The sequence below is a fragment of the Hippocampus bargibanti genome, linkage group LG18 (genome assembly GCF_051943395.1).
Source record: "Hippocampus bargibanti isolate YZ-2025 linkage group LG18, ASM5194339v1, whole genome shotgun sequence".
Lineage (NCBI taxonomy): Eukaryota > Metazoa > Chordata > Actinopteri > Syngnathiformes > Syngnathidae > Hippocampus > Hippocampus bargibanti.
In genome coordinates, this window is record NC_142751.1 from 12,390,716 (window position 1) to 12,411,856 (window position 21,141).

The window sequence follows — 21,141 nt, forward strand, 5'->3', positions numbered from 1 at the left end:
CAGGCCGGCAACATGTACAACAATTTTGCGCAGCCAGCTAGCATCTCACTCTCGCACCGCAATCGACCGTGTGATGGCACGAGAGGGGAGAGGAGGGAAGTTTGCGAGTCATTTAGCCTCCGAGTCTCTATTCAACATTTTGAATGGATTTCGACTTACGATCATTTTGACTTACGACCGTTTGGTCGGAACGGAACTCGGTCGTAAGTCGATTGTTACCTGTAATTGATAAAAAAGATAATCGTGACTGTGGTGTGCAGAGTGATTTTTTATTTTTTACATTTTCCGATCTAAATTTCCCGATTTTCGGTGAGCAATCGTCACTGTTAATCAAAGCTGTTCTTTCGGTCCAATCAAAATCCAGACATTTGTTTGACGTCGGGTACTACGATCCCATCTGAGAAGCTAATCAATTTTCGTTGGGTGTCCGATTTTCTTGGCCTTGGTTCGCGGGTAGGTGATAAACAACCAAAGTTTTCCTCGTTTAAGAGTTCCAGCGGGCCCCAGATGTCGCGATTCATCTTCATCCATCCGCCCGGTTTTCGAGCAGAGATGTCGTGATGATGGACCGTCAAACATCTGCGGGAGAGATCATGAGAGGAAAACAATCTCGATGCATCAAATGCAATGTCACCATCACACCTACAGAACGGAACGTTCGGCTGATTCATAAATGGAGATGACGCGAACGCTTTGACAAAATATCTGTGACCCCAAATAGCGTTCACATTCAGCTTTAATTTCCAACAATCCTAATTGATTTTAAGTGGAACTCTGGAGTCAGGAATTCTTTATTGTCCCCTTACGGGGTAATTTGCGGCGCAGCTAGCAAGGCCGAAAACAAAGAAACGGTCCTCGGATGCAACAACAATGGCAATTAAAACTCAATCGGAAACAAAAATAGCTCAAAAAGCATAATATCAGAATCAGAATCAGAATCAGAATCATCTTTATTGCCAAGTATGTAGAACACACAAGGAATTTCTTTCCGGTAGAACACGCTGCACTAGTATCGTTGTCAAAAAAAAAAAAAAACTGCTAAGTGGCACTATACAGTTCCATTTTGGCCATTATAATATAATAATATCCATTATAATATATATATATAGATATGGATATATAATATCCATTATATATTATATATATTATATATTATATTATATTATATATATTATATCCATTATAATATATTTTTTTAATGTCCATTTTTTTAACACTGCGTGTCTTCTGTCGTCTTGTGCCCCGCGTTAAAATTCACCATAATTAGTTCGGACGATAATTCGGATCTCCCGAGTTTCCGATCAATCATAGATCACATCAGCAAATTACATATTGACACGAGTACTCCTGCATATGAATTGGGAAACCAAAACATAACAATTAAAAGTGCAAAAGGCCGGAAGATAGAAAAGCGGATACACAGAATAACAAAAAAACGATATCCCGTGACGGAATACAAATATTTAACTCATTCACTGCCATTCCCGAATTTATTCAGGAATTGAAAATATGACGTAGAGCGCCATTCCCGAATTTGTTCGGGTTTTGTTTTTCATGCTCGCGAGGCATGGCCTCTTGCAATGTTTCTCTTGTCTTTTCCAGAAGGGGGCAGCATTTCCTTTTTTTCCATGTAAGTGCTTTGTTCCAGCTTCAGCTGTTGTTAATGTGCGATATGTAAATCAAGATGTTTGTATTGTATTGTATTTTGTACAGCCCCCCTCATTTCAAGCTCATATATCTCCAGACCCATATCATTTAAGAATTAACTCTTTTTTTTGATGAAAGAAGAGAGTCCAAGTTTTCTTATGTTGCATTGAATGTTTGTCGTCCTAAAACTCAATATTCTGTGCATCCTGCAATTTGAGTGACAATGACAAAAACCCTGCACTGAAGTGGACACATTTTTGCACATGTCTGGCAGTGAATGAGTTAATAATAATCATCATAATTTAATTTTCTATTTGCTGAATTTTTTAATCATGAAAATTAGGCCAAACAATGATTTTATGTTCTCACTAAGTATGTCACTGATGTTAAAGACAGAAAATCGCTAACCACGACGTCCGCTAACCAGTCTGAACAACATTGTTTTTGTTTCAAAAGCCGACATTAAAAATTATTGTTCACGTCTTTATAGAACATAAGAAAATGACATTTGATAAATTCAGGTAATCCAATAATATAATCATATTATTCCAACACCGATGCATTTCCGCTGCAGTTTGTCGACAGGAACGGTACAGAAATAGCGTTAGCGTTCAAACGTCAGTAGCGGGTGTTGGGCGTGCGCACGCATACTGTGCAGCACACCTACGTTGACTGTTTGGCCGCATTGTACCGCTGTAATTGATCATAAACAGGTTTGGGAGCGGGGGCGGGCAAGTGGGGAGGTATTTTTTTTTATTGCTTTTCCACTTGTTAATTCTCAAAACCAAATGCATTGGTTCTTTCCTTCCTGGTTCACGTGGAGCTTAGGTTGGCCGCGTCCATGAACATACCTTTGTTAATGGGCACCGGCGCTCTCGCGGCTGTGTCAATACCAGAGACGGAAATCAGGTGGTCGCTCGCTTCAAGAGGAGATGATTGTATAACTGAGAAAATACCACCACTTGTTCTTTCCATGATCAACAAAAAAAAAAGTGATCGTCACGCGTCGGCTTCATATTCCGCAAGGATGAATGCCTGACATCCGTTTAGGTTTTTCTTTGGATTTTTGTGGTTTTATAATGCTGATGTGAAGTCTTGCGTATTTTGTTTGGTGGAGGATTTTAGCGTTTTTGCACTGATTTTTAAAACACATTTCAACACATTTCTTTGGAACGGATTCATAGGGTTTTAATTCATTCCAAAGGAGAGAGAGGATTGGGATTTTAAATCATTCACTGCTAGACGATGTGCAAAAAATGTGACCAATCCAGTGCCAGGGTTTTTGTCATTTTCACTCAAATTGCAGGACCCAAAGAATATTGAGTTTAAGGACTATATAAAGATTCAATGCAGCGTAAGAAACCTTAGGCTCTCTTCTTTCATCAGAAAAAATATAGTTAATTCCTAAATTATATGAGTCTGGAGTTATATGAGCTTGACATGGGGGCACATGTACAACATACAATACTGTTAATACATACATGCATGTATGTATTTATATATCGCATTAACAACAGCTGAAGCTGTAACAAAGCGATAACATGGACAAAAGGCAAATTCTGCCCCCTTGTGGTAGGGAAAAACATTGCTAAAGGTCTGACCGGCGCTTTATCGGCACCCCCCCACAAGACAAACCAAAACCTGAATGAATTTGGGAATGGTGCTTCATGTCACACTATCAGCTATCTAATCGCTTGCTTTTAGCTATCTATTCGCTAGTGATTAGCTATTTATTCACGAACTAGCTGGCTTTCTATCTATTTGAGTTACTTCCGGGTTGAGTGAACGCTGGCGCGTGTGGCTGCCACTGCTCACCCACAGAAAAAAATGTATCCTGTGACTGTAAAGACCTTGAGAGTTTTGAAAGGCGCTTCTAAATGACATGTATTTATTATTATGCTTATTATTATTATTATGATAAAAACTCAACCAAGACATATATGCAATCTGTAACTGATCGGCAGGAGGCGTGATTTTACGCGGCCCTTCGTGTCCCGGGATCGAAGTTGAGCCTTGGCGAAGAGGGGGGAGGAGGCGGGTGGTGCAAGGAGCCGGCGGCGAATTCTTGTCCAAACATTCTGCACGCGGATTTGTATTCATTGCACCCCTGCTGCTATTGATATCATTACGCGGGGTGCACATGCTGAGAGGCGGGGGGCTGGGACTGGCAACGCGGAGGTCACGGAGCTCCAGGGCCTTAACGAGAACTGACACTGGCTCCAGGTCGGCCGAGCATCCACCGGATTTCAATGGGTGCCGCGCTTTCCCAGTCAGCGAATTACATCAAAGATCATTACCTGCTAATCAAAACACATGAGCGTAAAAGGGGGGCTTCCTTTTTGGATCTCGGGGCTGAGACAAAAGGAGGAGACCCCCTTCACCCCCTCCTCCTACCTCCTACCTCTCCCCACCCTCCGACCTAGCGATCCATCGAAGATCCCAGATGTATCAAATCAAGTTTCGGATCAACGCCATGTTTACAACAACTCTTGAGTCTCATGTTTGTATTCGGGGCTTCGTTCACACGCGGGATCCTTTCCCATGGTCTTTTGTCTCTTTCTAGTTGCGGAGGTCAGCGCCTCGTCAACCAGAAGGACATGGTGGTGGTGTTGATGTTAGATGTAAAGGACAACCGACGTCTCCGGACAAGTTGTGTCCATAATTTATAAAATGGCTTCAAATGACTTCTACTGAGCGTATTTGACAAAGATTCCACCGCATCTAGCTATATTTTACATTTTAAGACTCACGCTGAATGTTCAGGAAGTCTTGTTTTTGAGTTGGTGACTAGTCCGTGCGTGACGTCACTAAAGGACCACCCCATGACCGTAAAAAAGACGCATTGTAGCGATCCTTCCATCACGTCAATGTATTTTGCTGTACTTGTTTGGTCTGGGGACCTCGTGTTGCACCCAAAAGCCGCCAGAAGACCAGAAAAGGGCGTCCAAGCACCATATAAGGAATTTACCAGCCTGTGGAAACGTATATTTTACGTTTTAAGACTCGCACTGAATAGGAAGTCTTGTTTTCGAGTTGACGATCCCTGACGTGACGTCATGTCTGGGACGCCCCTGACCGAGAAAGCGACACACAATGCATTTTGGGTACTTTGTTTGGTCTGAAAACTTCGACACTCTGTCTGGGAACCAATTAAATTCGTAAGCCAAGGTATCACTGTACATATGTGTGTCCTTTGCAATAAAAAAAAATTTGGGGGAGGGTGTCGATGTCTCCTGCGTCATTGCTTCCGCGCACAAGTGAGCTAGCCGAGGCCTGCGTCTTGTAATGTCAGGGCTTCTCAGTCAACATGGAACACAGTGAGAGTGAGGGAGTACAAAAGAGGAGGGCGAGGGGGGTATACATGGGGGGGGGGGGGGGGTTCGACGCACGGGGTGTTTTGCTGCCGCTGTACTCAAGTCTCCATGGCCCATTAATCGTTTGTTTGAGTTTCCGCCCCAGCGAGCCTGTCATGTCTCCATTAGAGAGGGTTTGTTTCTTCTTCCTGTCCGCCTTTTTGGCAGCAGGGGGCTCTCACACATCTCATTTGGCAGCGCGCTACAGTCTGGTGCCAGGCAGACTGTCCTCTGGTGTGTGTGTGCGTGCCAGACTTTGTGTTTTCGGGTTACAGTACTCATCCTATTTGTGCGCAAAGGGGAACTAGTCGGGCGATGCTGCGCGAGGCTAAGAGGCGAGTCAGACGGGGTAGACTGTTGTCTTGTTGCTTTGAGTCTTCTGACTGACTTCTTGTATTAACCCTAATTGGATTAGGTTGCTTAGTAGTGTCTGTTTTTGCTTCACGGATGTATGGGATAATGAGCAGCGGCGATACATTTGAAATCGTTGCTGACATCTTGCTAATTTAGAGCAACAAAAAAAAATTGAAAAATAAGCGGAAGCAAGGCCTTTAAGGACAACCGACACCTCTGGACAAGTTGCGTCCAATTTGTAAAATAACTTCAAATGACTTATACTGAGCACAATTTACAAAGATTCCACCGCATATAGCTATATCTTACCTTTTAAGACTCACGCTGAATATTCAGGAAGTCTTGTTTTCGAGTTGGTGACAAGTCCTCACCCTACGTCACTGAAGGAACGCCCCTGACCGAGAAAGTGACACACAATGCATTTTGGGTACTTTGTTTGGTCGTGTTGATTGTGAAATTAGAAGGAAAACACATAAAATAACGCGATTGTGAATCGTTGTGTGTTGCACCAGGACTACTATTTGATACTAGTTGACACAAATTCCCAGCGGACAAATCAGCCCATTTCCAACCGAGCTTGCGCGCCATCTTGTGCATTTTTTGGGTGCTACATTAGAGTCCAGACGGCTCAAAATGACATGGAAGGACTTTAATCGATTGCAAACATGTATGCTTTCCTCTTCATAACTATTTGAATCATATTCATAACGGGATGAGTAACAAGAAAGCATCTTCTCTGAATCTGAACTCTGTGAAGCCATTGTTTTGATTCTGGAGCAAGGCAGTTTGTGAAGAAGTATCCTGGCGTGACGTCACTGAAGTTTTGAGCTCATTTGTGGCAGTTTTGGGACACTTTGTCATTTTTATTGGTGTTTTGCATTTCACTAAAAATATCAGCCGACGTGTTTTGGGTATTTTAGATGCTCTAAAACGTTTTTCTGATGTCAGTTAGGAAACAAAAAAATGGTGTCGGTTGTCCTTTAAAAAAATATTTTCAAAATCGGGAAATAAACTGGATCAATGAACAATGTGGATTTTTTTTTTTACAAATTCTCAATTTTTATTTTTTATATTCAATAACTGTTTCACTGCCAGACGTGGAAAAATGTTTCCACTCCGGTGCCAGGGTTTTTGTCATTGTCACTCGAATTCCAGGACCCACAGAATATTGAGTTTAAGGACTCCATAAACATTCCAACAAATCTCTTGTTTATTCAGAAGAAAATAGTTACAGTAAAGTCTCGTTATAGAAGAAAAAATATCGATATAACCGGGACTATCGATATATCCTAAATTTTCTCATATCGGGATATATCCGATATCGGAGTTATCATATGGGTTTGGAGTTATCTGAGGTTGAAATGAGGGCCAAAATACAATGCAATACATCCATATTGGTTTATATAGCGTTGAAGCTGGAACTGAGCGCTAACATTGAAAAAAGAGACATTCTGCCCCCTTGTGGAAAAGAAAAAAACATTGCCAGAGGCCATGGCCAACGCTTTATCGGCATCTCAGCATGAAAAAACAAAACCCAAACAAATTCGGGAATGGCGCTCTACGTCACATTTTTAATTCCTGAATAAATTTGTGAATGGCAGTGACTGAGTTAATCGGAAAATACGTATGACCCCCCCCGACCCCCCGTCATATTTTCAACCGAATTTGCCGCCCCAAATGCAACATTCCAGCCAGTCTGCCAACGTACTTACTGGGCCCGCTGCGGTGTAGCGGCTGACCCCTCGCGGCCGCGGCCTATCTTGATGTTAGTTTGACCCCCGACCCAAGATTATGCCGTAGACATCAGCCTGCTGACCTGTCAAATAGGCCCCTTTTCTTCCCGTGACCCGCAGATCCTTTGCCTTTAAACTGAAATATGGCTGCCAATCCTACAGAAGCCAGCCAATTAGGAAAAGCGGAATCAGAGTGGCACAATGAGGCGAGACTAATAGAGTCGTTTTTATCCGCCGCCCGCTCGTCTGCCTGTCTTGACTGCCGATCCGCCGCATTAATACGCCAGTTGATGCTTCCCCGCTCGTCTGCCGCGACCTGCTCAGCCATGAAAAGTGAAGTTATGAGCTTTGCTGTCGTTTGCTGCTTGAATGACGTTGAGAAAACATTTGTATTTTTTTTGTATTCATGTTTTTCGGAATGCGATATCAGGTCTCGTTAACCGATGCTAACTCCGTCGTAAAGTTCTGATTCGCGTTCCTGCATGTGTGTTACTGCGTGCACTTGCATACTTTTCAGTCCTTTTACTTCCAGTTTCTTTCTACTTTCACCTCACTAACTCGAAAACGAGTGTTTGCATCCCCGAGCAGCATTGGGACGTGGCTGAGGACCTTTGTCTCTGTTTAAAAAAAAAAACAAAACAAAAACACGAACAGCCATCTCCTGAGGTGTTTCCCCTTCAACGATCCGCAGTGCATTTGGGTTTCATCCTCTCATGCAACGTCCCGGGAGACAAACGCAAAAAGCGCCACCAAAGGCCACAGAGTGTCCGCGACGAAGGGAAAAATGGGGGACAAAATCAATAGCTCACCAGAGTGGAAGCGCTGTAGCCTGTAAACTGCATTTTCTCACCTTGTCACTCTTCAATACACAAAACATTTCCACTCTTGTTCCTTTTTGCTATCTGTTGCGCTTCCTCGACCTTTTTTTTTTACTTGAAACAAACTGTCCTGACCCACTTTTTTTATTCCTTTTAAACATACGATATTGAAGGCCTCAAATTACAGTGATACCTCGGTTTACGAACGCCCTTGGCTTACAAACTTTTCGGTTTACGAACGTTACATTTTTGAAAATTTTACCTTGGCTTACAAACTATTTTTCGGGATACACACGGAGCTGCCACAATGAGTGATGTGTCGTTCGCGAACGAGCACATTCTCCTGACAAGAAATTGGCAGCCAGCTTGTTTTGGTCCTCTATTCCCTGCCCCCAGTCTTCGGTTGAAGCCACGTAATTGGTCATGAACGCAGCAGTGAGGGGAGGTGGTTTTAACATTTAAGAAACAGTCAGACGACAGTGAGAGAGTTTCAACTTTGATAGTTCAAAGGCAGAGTGTAGACTGCAAGGTTAAAATATCCCACCAATCAGGCTCCACAAACAAGCCGCATAAGCGATCTGTACACTTGATGCAAAAAGCTATCAACCCAGCTACAGAACACAATTGATGAGGAATCAGATAAAATTATCGCAGAGAAAGCACCTACAAGGGATCATTCCTCACCATGGTGAAAGAAGAAGGCTACGTTCCTCATCAAGTGTTTAATGCTGAGGAAACCGGCCACTCCATTCTATCAAGCCATCAACGACCATCACAAAGGTAAATAAAATGACTTTATTAATAGTACAGTTTATTTCTTTAATTATAATACCATAGCACATTTATTATATATAAAATAAGGTATATTTTGTGTAGTTTTAGGGCTTAGAAAATAGAAAATTATGTTTTATGGGGGCCTGGGAACGGATTATTCTCATTTTAATGGTTTCCTATGGGAAATTATTTTTTGGGATACACACTTTTCGCCTTACACACTCTGTCTGGGAACCAATTAAGTTCGTAAGCCAAGGTATCACTGTATCCGTCCCTCTCAGCTCCATATGCACTCGCAATTGTATCTGCAATGTCAGATAAGAACATCGCCTTGATGAGAAACAGGCTGGGGGTTATTTTTACCTCGGGGATCCACTTCTGTCCATTGAGCGAGATAATAAAGATGGACTCCAGCAAAGATTACCTGCCGCCGCTGCCAGCTCGGCTTCATTTTTCACCGCGCTCTTACTTGAGCTAAAGGTACTTTGTTAAGTACTTGTTAAGTGTGTTTTCCCTCTGTGTATATAAACATCACCCGGGGTAATGGTGGCACGTGAATAAGACGTCAGGGGTGTCGGCTCAGTGACAGTTGCACGTGCGTTGTTGTAGTGGTTGTGGGTTGGGCGAAAGCTCGAGTGTAAGATTTTTTTTTCGGCACTTAACTCATGTGATGCTATGATCGAATGTATTCGGGAATTGAAAAGTGTGACGGAGAGCTCCATTCCTGAATTTGTTCGGGTAAAGTGCTGGTCAAACCTCTGGCAATGTTTTTTTCCCTTTCCCGAGGGGGCAGTATTTGCCTTTTATCCATGTTAGCGCTTTGTTTCAGCTTCAGCTGTTGTTAAAGGTATGAAGCGCATAACTGTCAAAGTTTGCATGGTGGTGGATCCCAAAAAAGCAGACAGGAGGGAGAAGCAGGGCGTAATCGACAAATTGTATTAAATAAAGTAAGCAGGAACGAAATCGGACAGGGTGAAGCAAACACATACAATGACCCGACACCGAATGGTCGTGCCGCGAGTCCTTTTAACTGCCACTGATTGGAACAACCAACACCTGTGCAGGTGGAGGCGGGGTTGACAGCGCTACCCGTTGGTCGCCAACCAGATCGTGACAACAACAAATTCATGAATGACTAGTTTTCAAATTTGAAGTAAAAAATAATTATTGTTATTGTGGTTTACATGGGACAATTTGAAATTTGGATTTGAACTTTAGCAAGCATCATGTAACTTGACATGCTCGATTTGCTTTCGCGGGCCGAATAAAATGATGTGAAGGACCAGATTTGGCCCCCGGGCCTTGCCCTTGACAGGAAAAAGGTTTCTCACCAGTGTGGTTTAGAATGATAGTGTCGCTATATGACATTTTATGGACGTTATGCGTTTTCAAGTCAAACCTGTAAAACTGAAACATTGATCGATAAATCTTATGTTGATTATAAAACCGATACATTTTGAATTGGATTAGCCCAAAATTATTTTTGTTTTATATTCTATCGCACTAATTTCGGTTCTGGGTCCACCCGGATCTTATCGCAGCTGAATTTGGATACATCCTGGACAGGTTGCCAGTCAATCCCAGGGCGCATACCTCTACTCGCATTCACGCCGATGAGAAATTTACTCACCACTTGTCCGACACAAAATGACCAATGAGATTTACCTTGACGTAAAACAGTTTGACGCTGCCACTGCTGCTGCTTTTCCTTCTCTGGTTTCATCACTCGATTCATCGCCTGCATTACCCGCCCCCCCCCTCAACCCTACCCAACTTTTAAATCCTCCGACTTTTTTGGACTAATTCCTTGCAGTCGCTCTCTCCACCAGCTGCACTTAGAGGCTCTTGAATCAAAGTGCAAGCGCTCTTAAATCAGTCATACGACGATGACGTGTACAGTACGGGCGGTTCCTGCCTCTCTTTTATTTCTCGGAACCCCAAAACTTCACAGAGCGACGTAAAGGTCAAGAGGGAAAGTGAAAAAGTTGAAAGAGTGTTAGCGTTTAACCTTGACCTTGGGATTGCATTTCTCTCAACGTGTGTGTGTGCGCGACTGCAGCTGCCCGACTCGCCACTTCACAGAGTGTTTACATTTTTCCAGAGGTCTTTATCTTTTCCCCGGGCTTAGGGTCCTTCTCCGTGTGAGTTTATACAGCCAGAAAGATCGCGCGCACACAACGCATGACCCAGCGTAAGCCTCACACCGAGTCGGTAAAGGGAGACTCCTGTCACACACTCATCCATCTTCGCTACATTCGGGGCCCAAAGCTGCGCCCAGTTTTCTCTCCCTGAAAGTTTAAACGCAGCAAAAGTGGGTTACCTAAAGTCTACCGTGAATCCCCAGAACAAAAACAATTTATAATTCTTCTCCGGAAATTAATTGGTACTGGGACAAATTTCATAATGAGTAAATGTTTGTAAGTCAAGATACGTTTTGCATGTAAATGCCCTAATCCGTTTCAAGCTCCCCTAAAATTCTGATTGTACGCCTCCCATAGCACATTTTTAAAGGAAAAACCATTTTGTACATCCAGAAACCGCTCCTCTCTATAAAAAAAAATCTGAGGTGGAAATATTCCCAATCTAGACATTTTTTGGGGTCCCGTCTCACATCCCCCAGACCCGATTATCAAGGCTGGTGTCTGTCTGTTGCCCTATCAGCCAGCTCAAGTCATGACTGCGTCCTTTCAGACTCATCCATCTTGATAGAGTGCCCTGTTTAGATACGCAGCCACGGGGTGCCTTCCACTCTGTTAGTGTCATCCGTCAACTTTCCGGGGTTTGCTTCTCCCTGGATGACATTTGCATCTCGCGTATCATATACCTTTGGGTTAAAAAAAAAAAAAAGGTCTGTTAAATTGTAAAGATTGTAGTAAAATCCCCTTTTTGTGTATTTTACTCGATGCCCATAAGTTGCATGGAATTAATTGACTGCACTTTTCTCAAAGTGGACTGTTTGTTTTTCTAAGTACGACACACACACACGCCGACAAAACGTAGGCGCACACGCATAAAAGTGTGACCTTTTTCACGTGCCTAGATAAAAAGTCGTTACAAAAACCAAACAAGCTGTCAGCGATAAGATAAAAAGAGAACAGCTGATTTACAGACACGGAACGCCTGGCAAGGCACCATTTTTTTTTTGCTTGGGTTGTTACCGGAAGTCATTGTGAGTTTTATTTTTTTATTTTATTTTATACTTGGTTAATTAACGAAACGTTTAAAAATAAGAATGGTGTTATTTACTAAACAAGATATTTTTCATACTCCAGCAATTTCAATTACTTTTTAAAATTAAAAACCCGGCTAACATTTAACTCATTCACTGCCATTCACGAATTGATTTTTTTTTCATCTTTGGGTGCCGATAAAGCGCTAGCCATGGCCTCTGAAAACGGGGCATAATTTCCCCTTGTTTCAATGTTAGCACTTCTTTACAGTTTCAGCTGTTGCTAAAGCGCTATATAAACCAATATGTATGTATTGCATTGTATTTTGGACAGCCGCCCTCATTTCAAGCTTAGATACCTCCAGACCCATATCATTTAGCAATTAATAATAATAAATAATAATAATAATAATGTATCATATAATACAATGCTATACAATATAATGTAGTTGAATTTATAATAATAATAATAATAATAATAATAATAAAAATAAATAAAATAATAGATAGCTACTAGCTAGCTAGCTGCAGACGTGACCTATTGTTTGACTGTTTTGTGTGGATTTTAACTCTGTGGAATTAACTCTTTTTTTTCTGTTGAAAGAACATAGTTGAAGGTTTCTACCGCTGTATTTAATGTTTTTATAGTAATAAAACTCCATATTTTGTGGGTCATGGAATTCGATTGACAATGACCAAAACCCTGGCACTGCAGTGGACACATCTTTGCACCTCTGGCAGTGAATTAATTCCCCCCCAAAAAACGACACACAAATTCACCCACCCATGCTATGAAGGCCATGGATCTGACAGAAGTCAGCGGTGAGATATCGAGTGTTCATCTCCTCCAGGGGCCCTGTGCCTCGTTTCGTCGGCCCCCAATGCCCGCGTGCGGGTCGCAAAACAAGCCCACCACCGATGATGTTTTTTTTTTTTTTTTTGTTTGATCGATGGCATCAAGTCACACGTGGACCTCTGTGGAGGCTTCGCAAAAAGGGCAAAGGCGGTGTGGTGATGGCAAGGGAGCGGAATTGCAGGAAGGTTGAGGGGGGGGGGGGGGTGTATTTTTTGTGGGTCCTCCGGCACGCAGTCAGACGGCGAAGCCTCCCGGAACATCATGCGGACACGTCGCATTTAGACAGATCGATACGTGACCACAAACGCCTCTTGAGGATCGCCCGTATTGATTGGGTATTTATGTTGCCTTGTTTCTATCCTGTGAGTGAATATCATTGTGATGATACACGGTAGAAATTCATTAAAAAAAAAAAAAAAAGAAAATACTCACCAGCTTTTTGTTGTACTGAAAGATCAATAATTTCAAAAACTTTTGCCTCCGTTAATGTGAGCTTTGGTTCACAGCATTTTAACTCTGACGATGTGCAAAAAATGTGTCCACTGCAGTGCCAAGGTTTTTATCATTTTCACTCAAATATTAGGACGCACACAATATTGAATTTCAGGACTACATAAACATTCAATTCAACAGAAAAAATCTTCTTCTCTCTTCTTTCATCCGAAAAAAAGGGTTAATTCCTAAATTATATCCACCTGGTAATATATGAGCTTGAAATGAGGGCAGCTGTCCAAAATACAGTACAATATTGGTTTACATAGCCCTGTAACAACAGGTGAATCGTGAACAAACCGCTAATAAGTCAAATAATAGGTAACATCAGCAGCTATCTAGCTAGCTATCTATTAGCTATCTGCCTAGCTAGTTGGCTATCTATTAGCTATCGATTAGCCACTCAAATAAATAGAAAGCTAGCTGGCACATGCTGCCGCGTGTTGTTGCCGCTGCTCACCCACATAAAAACTTATCCTGTGACTGTCAAGTGACATTGAGAGTTTTGAAAGGTGCTTATAAATGAAAATTATCATTATTATTATTATTATTAATTCCTAAATTATATGGGTCTGGAGTTATCTGAGCTTGAAATGATGGTGGCTGTCCAAAATACAATGCTATACATACATATTGGTTTATATAGCGCTTTAGCAACAGCTGAAGCTGTAACGCAGTGCTAATATGGAAAAAAAGGGAAATTATGCCCCCTTGTGAAAAAGAAAACATTTTCGGAGGCCATGGCCAGCGCTTTATCGGCACCCAAAGAAAAAAAAAAAAAAAAAAACCCAAAACCCGAACAAATTCGGGAATGGCGCTCCACGTCATATTTTCAATTCCCGAATCAATTAGTGAATGACAGTGAATTAGTTAAGTGCCATGGCCAGCGCTTTATCGGCACCCAAGCATGAAAAAAAAAGTTTATTTCTAGCTTATTTGGTTCTGGAGATATCGGCTGTTAAAATCAGGTGGTTTGTATGTGTCATGAGTTATCTGAGCTTGAAGTGGGAGTACAAAAGGCATATGCTGAAAAAACATTGCCAGAGGCCATGGCCAGTGCTTTATCTGCACCCAAACAAGAAAAACCCGGATCCCGAACAAATTCTGCAATTCTTTTAAATTTCAGATTAAATTCGGGAATGACAGTGAATGAGTTAATGAAGATATCCAATTGTACAAGTCTAGTTTGATTTTTCTCAATTGTACAAAAAAATGGACACGTATCAATTGTGACTCGGTACTCTGCAATTACGCAATATTAAATTTACTCATCTTAACCTATCTGGATCAATACGTTTGGCGTGGAAACAATGAAAACGCTCAACGGCGTCATTCGCCATGGTTCCGCTTTTCGAAGGGACACGCATGAAAAGACAACTTACCGTTCCCTAATGTGAAGGCCCCATGTCGCTGCCTCGAGACGTATTGACCCGCCGAGTCGAGGCTCCGTCCCCAAAGGCACAGTGGGGCCACGTGGCCTTGTAGCACCTTTACCCTCAGCTTCAGTTCCTCAGCAGGCAAAGTATTGATCCGGCGCAGAAAACCCCATCTTGAGTCGAGTCTCCCATCCCCCCCCCCCATATCCCCCGAACTGCGGTGGCGGTTCACATATACCATCGCGAGAACACCAAAGTCACATGACTCAAGTCGAACTTCATCGGACTTGTGTTTGCTTGGGTCAGTCAACCTGGTGAACGATTGGAATTTGACTTCATGAGACTTAAGTTTAGCTTGCTACATTTCTTTATTTACATTTACATTACATTTTTATTTATTTATTTAATAGCAGCATCTATTAAACAAATGTTCTAATTCTAATTCAGCAGCAGAAAGAACAGCTGTCAGCCGTGCTTCTTCTTCGGTTAGCCTTACAAAAAAAAAAAAAAAAAACACTGCCTCCAATAGGTCAAACATGGTACTACAACAGGACTTGCTTTGCGTGAATGCTCACTGTAATAATAATAATAAAAAACATAAGAACAGAAAATATCAACGGGAGTCGCCCTTCTGCGGGAAACAATTTAACATTACTTTTCCCGTCGTGATTGGTACGTTTGTCGCAAATGTCATTCATTTAAATAAATAAATAAATACATACATACATAGTTTTGTAAATAGTTTTGTATTTAATTATAGAAATAATTTTGTAAATTATTTTGTAAATTATTTTGTAAATAATTATAGAAATACTTTTGTAAATAATTATAGAAATAATTTTTCAAATAATTAAACATAATGGATATTGTAAAATAAATAAATACATAAATCAATAAATCAATGAATCAATAAATCAATATGCAAACAAATCAATATGCAAATAAATATGAAAAAAATGCAAATAAATATGCAAATAAATATGTGAATACATATGCAAATAAATAGTATGTAAATAAATATTATGCAAATAAATATGCATATAAGTTTGCAAATAAATAAACAACACTAAATAACTAATAAATAATAATAATAATACATTAATTAATCATAAAAAAATGTTCCCCACCAAGAGCCCAAAGACTGGGCTGGGATAGGCTCCAGCACCCCCCGCTAGGGTGAAGCGGTTTGGAAAAATGGATAGATAATTAGATTGATGGATAGATAAATGGATAAACAAAGCAATGAATGGATAAATAAAAACGGAAGAAATGTCCCGAAAAATCACATATTTGATCAAATTTGTGATCAAAAATTCTTTGGCTAAGTTCCATGAGGTGTTCAAGTCCCACCCGCCCACAGTACTGACGTAAAAATGCGCCGCGTGTACGTGCATTATGTCAAGGCCATGTTGGGATCTTCCCATGGATAACAAAGGTAGAGATCTTTAAACTGAAAGAAACCAGCCCGGTCCTTCAGATCTCACAGGACTGACGCGGAGTCTAAATGCGTTCCATATGGACGCAAACGTCTATCCCAGGTGGATGCGAGGAAAACGAGTTGTTTTTTTTTGTGGCGACTCCGGTAGCCGTCGCTTCTACCTGCCATTCCCACAGAAACGCCGCAAGTCTGCTCATGGCGTCTTATCAGTTCCAACGATGCGATAACTGGAGGCTCTGTTTCACCTTTGGCATTGAAATACGGACCATCCGCCGGGCAAATGTCACGTGATGATGATGGATGGGAGTTTTGCATCGTCATAGATAGATTTAAAATGTGATGTCAAGGTTTTTTTTTTTTTTTTATCCTGACAATCCTAATGTGCTCCTTGATTCATGGTACAAAAATGTCAGTGAATAACGGATGATGGCACATTTTTGCATTCAATTGGATCGGATTGGTACTGAGTAATATTTCACCTGAGTGAAAGGGCTTACGTTTCATAAATTACAGTTCCTGTGAAGACTTCCCATAAATTGTTGAAAAACTGATTTGGCCTTGATTTACGCTGGCTTTCCCAATATTCTTGTGCAGTTCTGGACAAAAAAAAAAATACATTTTTGGAACTTAAAATGTACAGTTTTATGAAACAACAAATAATAATAATAATACATTTCATTTAAAAGCGCCTTTCAAAACTCTCAAGGTCACTTTGCAGTCACAGGATATTTTTTTTTTGCGGGTGAGCAGCGGCAGCCACACGCGCCAGCGTTCACTCAACCCGGAAGTAACTCAAATAGATAGAATGCTAGCTAGATAGCCAAAAGATACCTAGCTAGATAGCCAGCCAGCTCGATAGCCAGCCAGCTAGATAGCCATCAAACTAAATAGTGAATAGATGTAGCTAGCTAGATAGCTAGCTAGCCAGTAAGATAGCTAATAGATAACAAATAGCTAGCAAATGATAATAATAATAGTAATAGTAGTAATAATGATAATAATAATAATAATGATAATAATAATACATTTCATTCATAAGCGCCTTTCAAAACTCTTAAGGTCACTTTACAGTCATAGGATAATTATTTTTGTGGGTGAGCAGCGGCAGCGACACGCGCCAGTGTTCACTCAACCCATAAGTAACTCAAATAGATAGAATGCTAGCTAGATATCGAATCGTTAACCAACAGATACCTAGCTAGATACCCAGCCAGCTGGATAGCCATCCAACTAAATAGTGCATAGATGTAGCTAGCTAGATAGCCAGTCAGATAGCTAATAGATAGCAAATAGCTAGCAAATGAAAATAATAATAGTAATAATAATAATAATAATAATAATAAATACATTTAATTTCTAAACGCCTTTCAAAACTCAAGGTCACTTTACAGTCACAGGATAATTATTTTTTGTGGGTGAGCAGTGGCAGCCACACGCGCCAGCGTTCACTCAACCCATAAGTAACTCAAATAGATAGAATGCTAGCTAGATATCCAATCGTTAACCAACAGATACCTAGCTAGATAGCCAGCCAGCTAGATAGCCATCCAACTAAATAGTGCATAGATGTAGCTAGCTAGATAGCCAGTCAGATAGCTAATAGATAGCAAATAGCTAGCAAATGAAAATAATAATAATAATAATAATAAATACATTTAACTTCTAAACGCCTTTCAAACTCTCAAGGACAACTTTACATTCACAGGATGAGTATTTTTTTTTTGTACGATTTTGTTTTATTTTATTTCCCAGTTAAAATCCATCTGCTTCATAAATTTTAACAGTATGAGACTTGGTCTCTCACCCTATCATCACTGTATCATCCATGTCTGATTCTCCCGGAGGATGGTCCCTATTTCGCCCCCTCCTTATCGCCCCCCCCCCCCCCACTACCAACCCCTCCCCGGTCCCTCGGGATTCCGACCAGAAGTGGTGCTGAAAGACTGAACGTGGGAGATGGAAAGGTCTTTGCTTCCATTTCAGCGCTCCCGTCCCAGAGGTTGCGTCTGCCAGCTGCCGAGTCAAAGAAAGGCTCGTCTGCCCCCACGTACAAATGCGGCTTTCCCATTACGTGTCTTCGTTGATATGGCGGACATCTTTACACGAACCAGAAAATGCGTTATCTGATGAAAAAGGGACTCTTCCAGACCGACCCCGATCGACCGCAGGCTCCGATCCAGGGAAGCGAGCGCATGCCCTGGAAATAGGCCAAAGCAGTGTTTAAAAGTCGCCGAAATCTACTAGCAAGAGCAACGTTAGCATCTTACCCAAGTGTACACAAACCAGATCTGCCGTTGATTGATATTGATTTTACAAATCTTTCTGCTAACCCGGGGGAAGATTTGTTTTTTTCTTCTCTCAAATGATTCCAAAGCCTCCAACGTGGACTTTTCAAACGTTTGGTGATGAGCTAAGCAAAGATGCAGCAACTTAACAATGGAAGCAGATGTTTTGGATGAGATGGATTTGATTCTTTTGAAAAGAAGAAGAAAAAAAATGCTCTTTGTGCCGAGGGCTCATCCATCTGCGGTGATCCGTGTTTCAGTACATCTTAATAACGTAATCCCCCCCCCCCCCACGTCCTGCCCCCCCTCCCTCGTTTTTCTAACTCGAGGAATGCTCTTGTTCTTGCACCCTTCTACTTTGTCATTTGGGGGGGTACCCGCTCTTTGATTTGTTTAGCTTCTCCCATTGGACGCTGACCGAGGCCATGAGTCATCATTTTTCTGAATTGATACAACCCCCACTCCCCCCCAAAAAATATCTCAAGTATTGCCAAAAAAAAACATTATGACCAGTCTGTCATCCTCGCCGCATTTTAAGGTTTCGACATACAGTGATACCTTGGCTTACAAACTTAATTGGTTCCCAGACAGTGTGTAAGGCAAAAAGTGTGTATCGCAAAAATTAATTTCCCATAGGAAACCATTAAAATGACAATAATTCGTTCCCAGGTCCCCATAAAACATTATTTTCTAATTTTCTAAGCCTTAAAACTACACAAAATATACCTTATTTTATGTATAATAAACGTGCTATGGTATTACAATTAAAGAAATAAACTGTACAGTATAATAAAGTCGTTTTATTTACCTTTGTAATGGTCGTTGATGGCTTGATAGCTTTTTTGCATAAAGTGTCTCAAGGAGCTCTGGGTTGTACATCATGGAAGTTGTGATATTGCAACAGCAACAGATGCAAGCAGACACACGAGAAACATCATTAATAGCTGGTTCCCTTACTTGTCTTTTCATTTCAAATTGAACTGATAGCTCGTGCGGATTATTTGTGCCGCCTGATTGATGGGAATTTTAACCTTGCAGTCTACACTCTGCCTTTAACTATGTCCAGATTTCACTGTTTTCTATCCATTTTGTCACTCTCTCTCTGTCGTCTGCCTGTCTCTTTGTTTAAACCACCTCCCCTCACTGCTGCGCTCTTGACCAATCACGTGGCTTTAACCGACGACTGGGGGCGGCGAAAAGAGAACCAAAACAAGCCGGCTGCCATTTTCTTTTAGGAGAACGGGATCTTTGTGAACGACATCACTCATTGTGGCAGCTCAGCATGTATCCCGAAAAATAGTTTGTATGCCAAGGAAAAATGTTCATAAATTTAACGTTCGTGAACCGTAAAGTTCGTAAACCGAGGTATCACCGTATTCCCCCAAGTGCGCTTCATCATGTCCATTTAGTGGTTTATTTTCTCTGCCCCCTCCTTCCCCCTCTATCTATTCCTTTCGCAGCAGGTAAAGATAGACGCTCATTATCCAAATAAACCATCCGCGTACCTGAACCGGAGTTTCATCCATCTTGTGGGCCTCTCTCATTTATTCTGCGTTCATTTGTTACTTTCAAGGGACGTATCAGCAGACTTTCAAGCGTCGAGCGTGATAACTGAAGACGTGGCCAAAGGTTCCGGGTCCTCCCTTTGAAAAGCTGACCCGTTCTTTAAATGTTTAAAGAGCTTATTGCATCATCAGTCCTCGCCCACACATGCATGTTTGGGTGAATCGAGGGTGGAGTTGGAGGCATGGTGGGGAAGGAGGGGGGGGGGGTTGTCATACATCATGTGTTTAAGCAGTGGAGGGGAGGTGGAGGTTGTTCGGGGTTAATGACCGACTCTCTCTGTGGGCCATACCGGCGGCTCTCGGAGAGGATAAGACTGGCGGTGTCGGGGCATCTGGAGCGCCGAGGTCACATCGCTCACTTCAAAGGAAGGCCGGGAGTCTAGGTCAGTGTGTTTGGGCCGTAGTGGAGGTGGGGTGTGGAGGTGGGGGGATGGGATAGGTAGGGGTGGTGCTCGGGAGGGATTGAGAACAGGATCATAAGGAGTCAAAGAGATGAAGAGGCCGAGCGACGGCTGGAGACAGTCCAAGACAAATCGGAGCGAGGCGGAGACGCGGCGAGGGTCCACCGGGGGATGGGGGGGGGGTGTGGCGAATGGACGATTTTGAAGTGTCAAATGTCGTACACAAAAGATGTGTACAGGTAACATCCGAGTTACGACTGGGTTCCGTTCCGACAAAACGGTCGTAAATCAAACGGTCGTAAATCGAAAAGTATTCAAAATGGCTGACGCGAGGATCACGTGATCATAACAAATGACGACACGCTGGCATTTCCTATACGACAGGATAGTATACGATGTCAATCTGTTGTTTTTAAGCAACGTTTTCTATCGAATACTATTACATACCAAAATGTTGACAGTTCATTTATAAATCATATAAGTTTTAGTGTCATTTAAATCATTTTATATTTCGTAATATCGATCTTTATTACTGTGTGGGTGCACACGCTTTCTGCTGACCCAAATACGCACGAGTTCCCACGCATGCGAGCTGTCGAAAAATCGCTCTCCCTGCTGGCTAACGGAGAAGCCAGAAGAGGTCACCCAACACACACGCTCGGACTGAGGCGGACGGCGAAGCAAAAAAGTGCTACTGGTTGCCCCAGAGGCCGTCTGCAACAAACGAACTGTGTCAACGAGGCGGCGGCGCTGACCGTGAGCCCGACGCGACTTTTGCGTCCCGGATTTTTTTTTTTTTCGGACACATCTCGGCGTTGTTTTCACTTAGTCGCCGTACTGACTGAAGAACATAGTTGACAAAAAGCAAGGGTGTTGTGTT

General features: G+C 42.0%; 1 long non-coding RNA gene across 1 annotated transcript; it reads right to left on the reverse strand.

Moving 5' to 3' along the window:
- Nucleotides 1–277: 277 nt before the first annotated feature.
- On the reverse strand, nt 278–10,420 carry LOC148884693 (uncharacterized). Its single transcript, XR_016118198.1, has 3 exons — nt 10,345–10,420; nt 5,664–5,748; nt 278–579 (listed from the first exon to the last, which is right to left on the reverse strand). It is a non-coding gene; the product is annotated as an uncharacterized LOC148884693 (long non-coding RNA).
- Nucleotides 10,421–21,141: the final 10,721 nt, after the last annotated feature.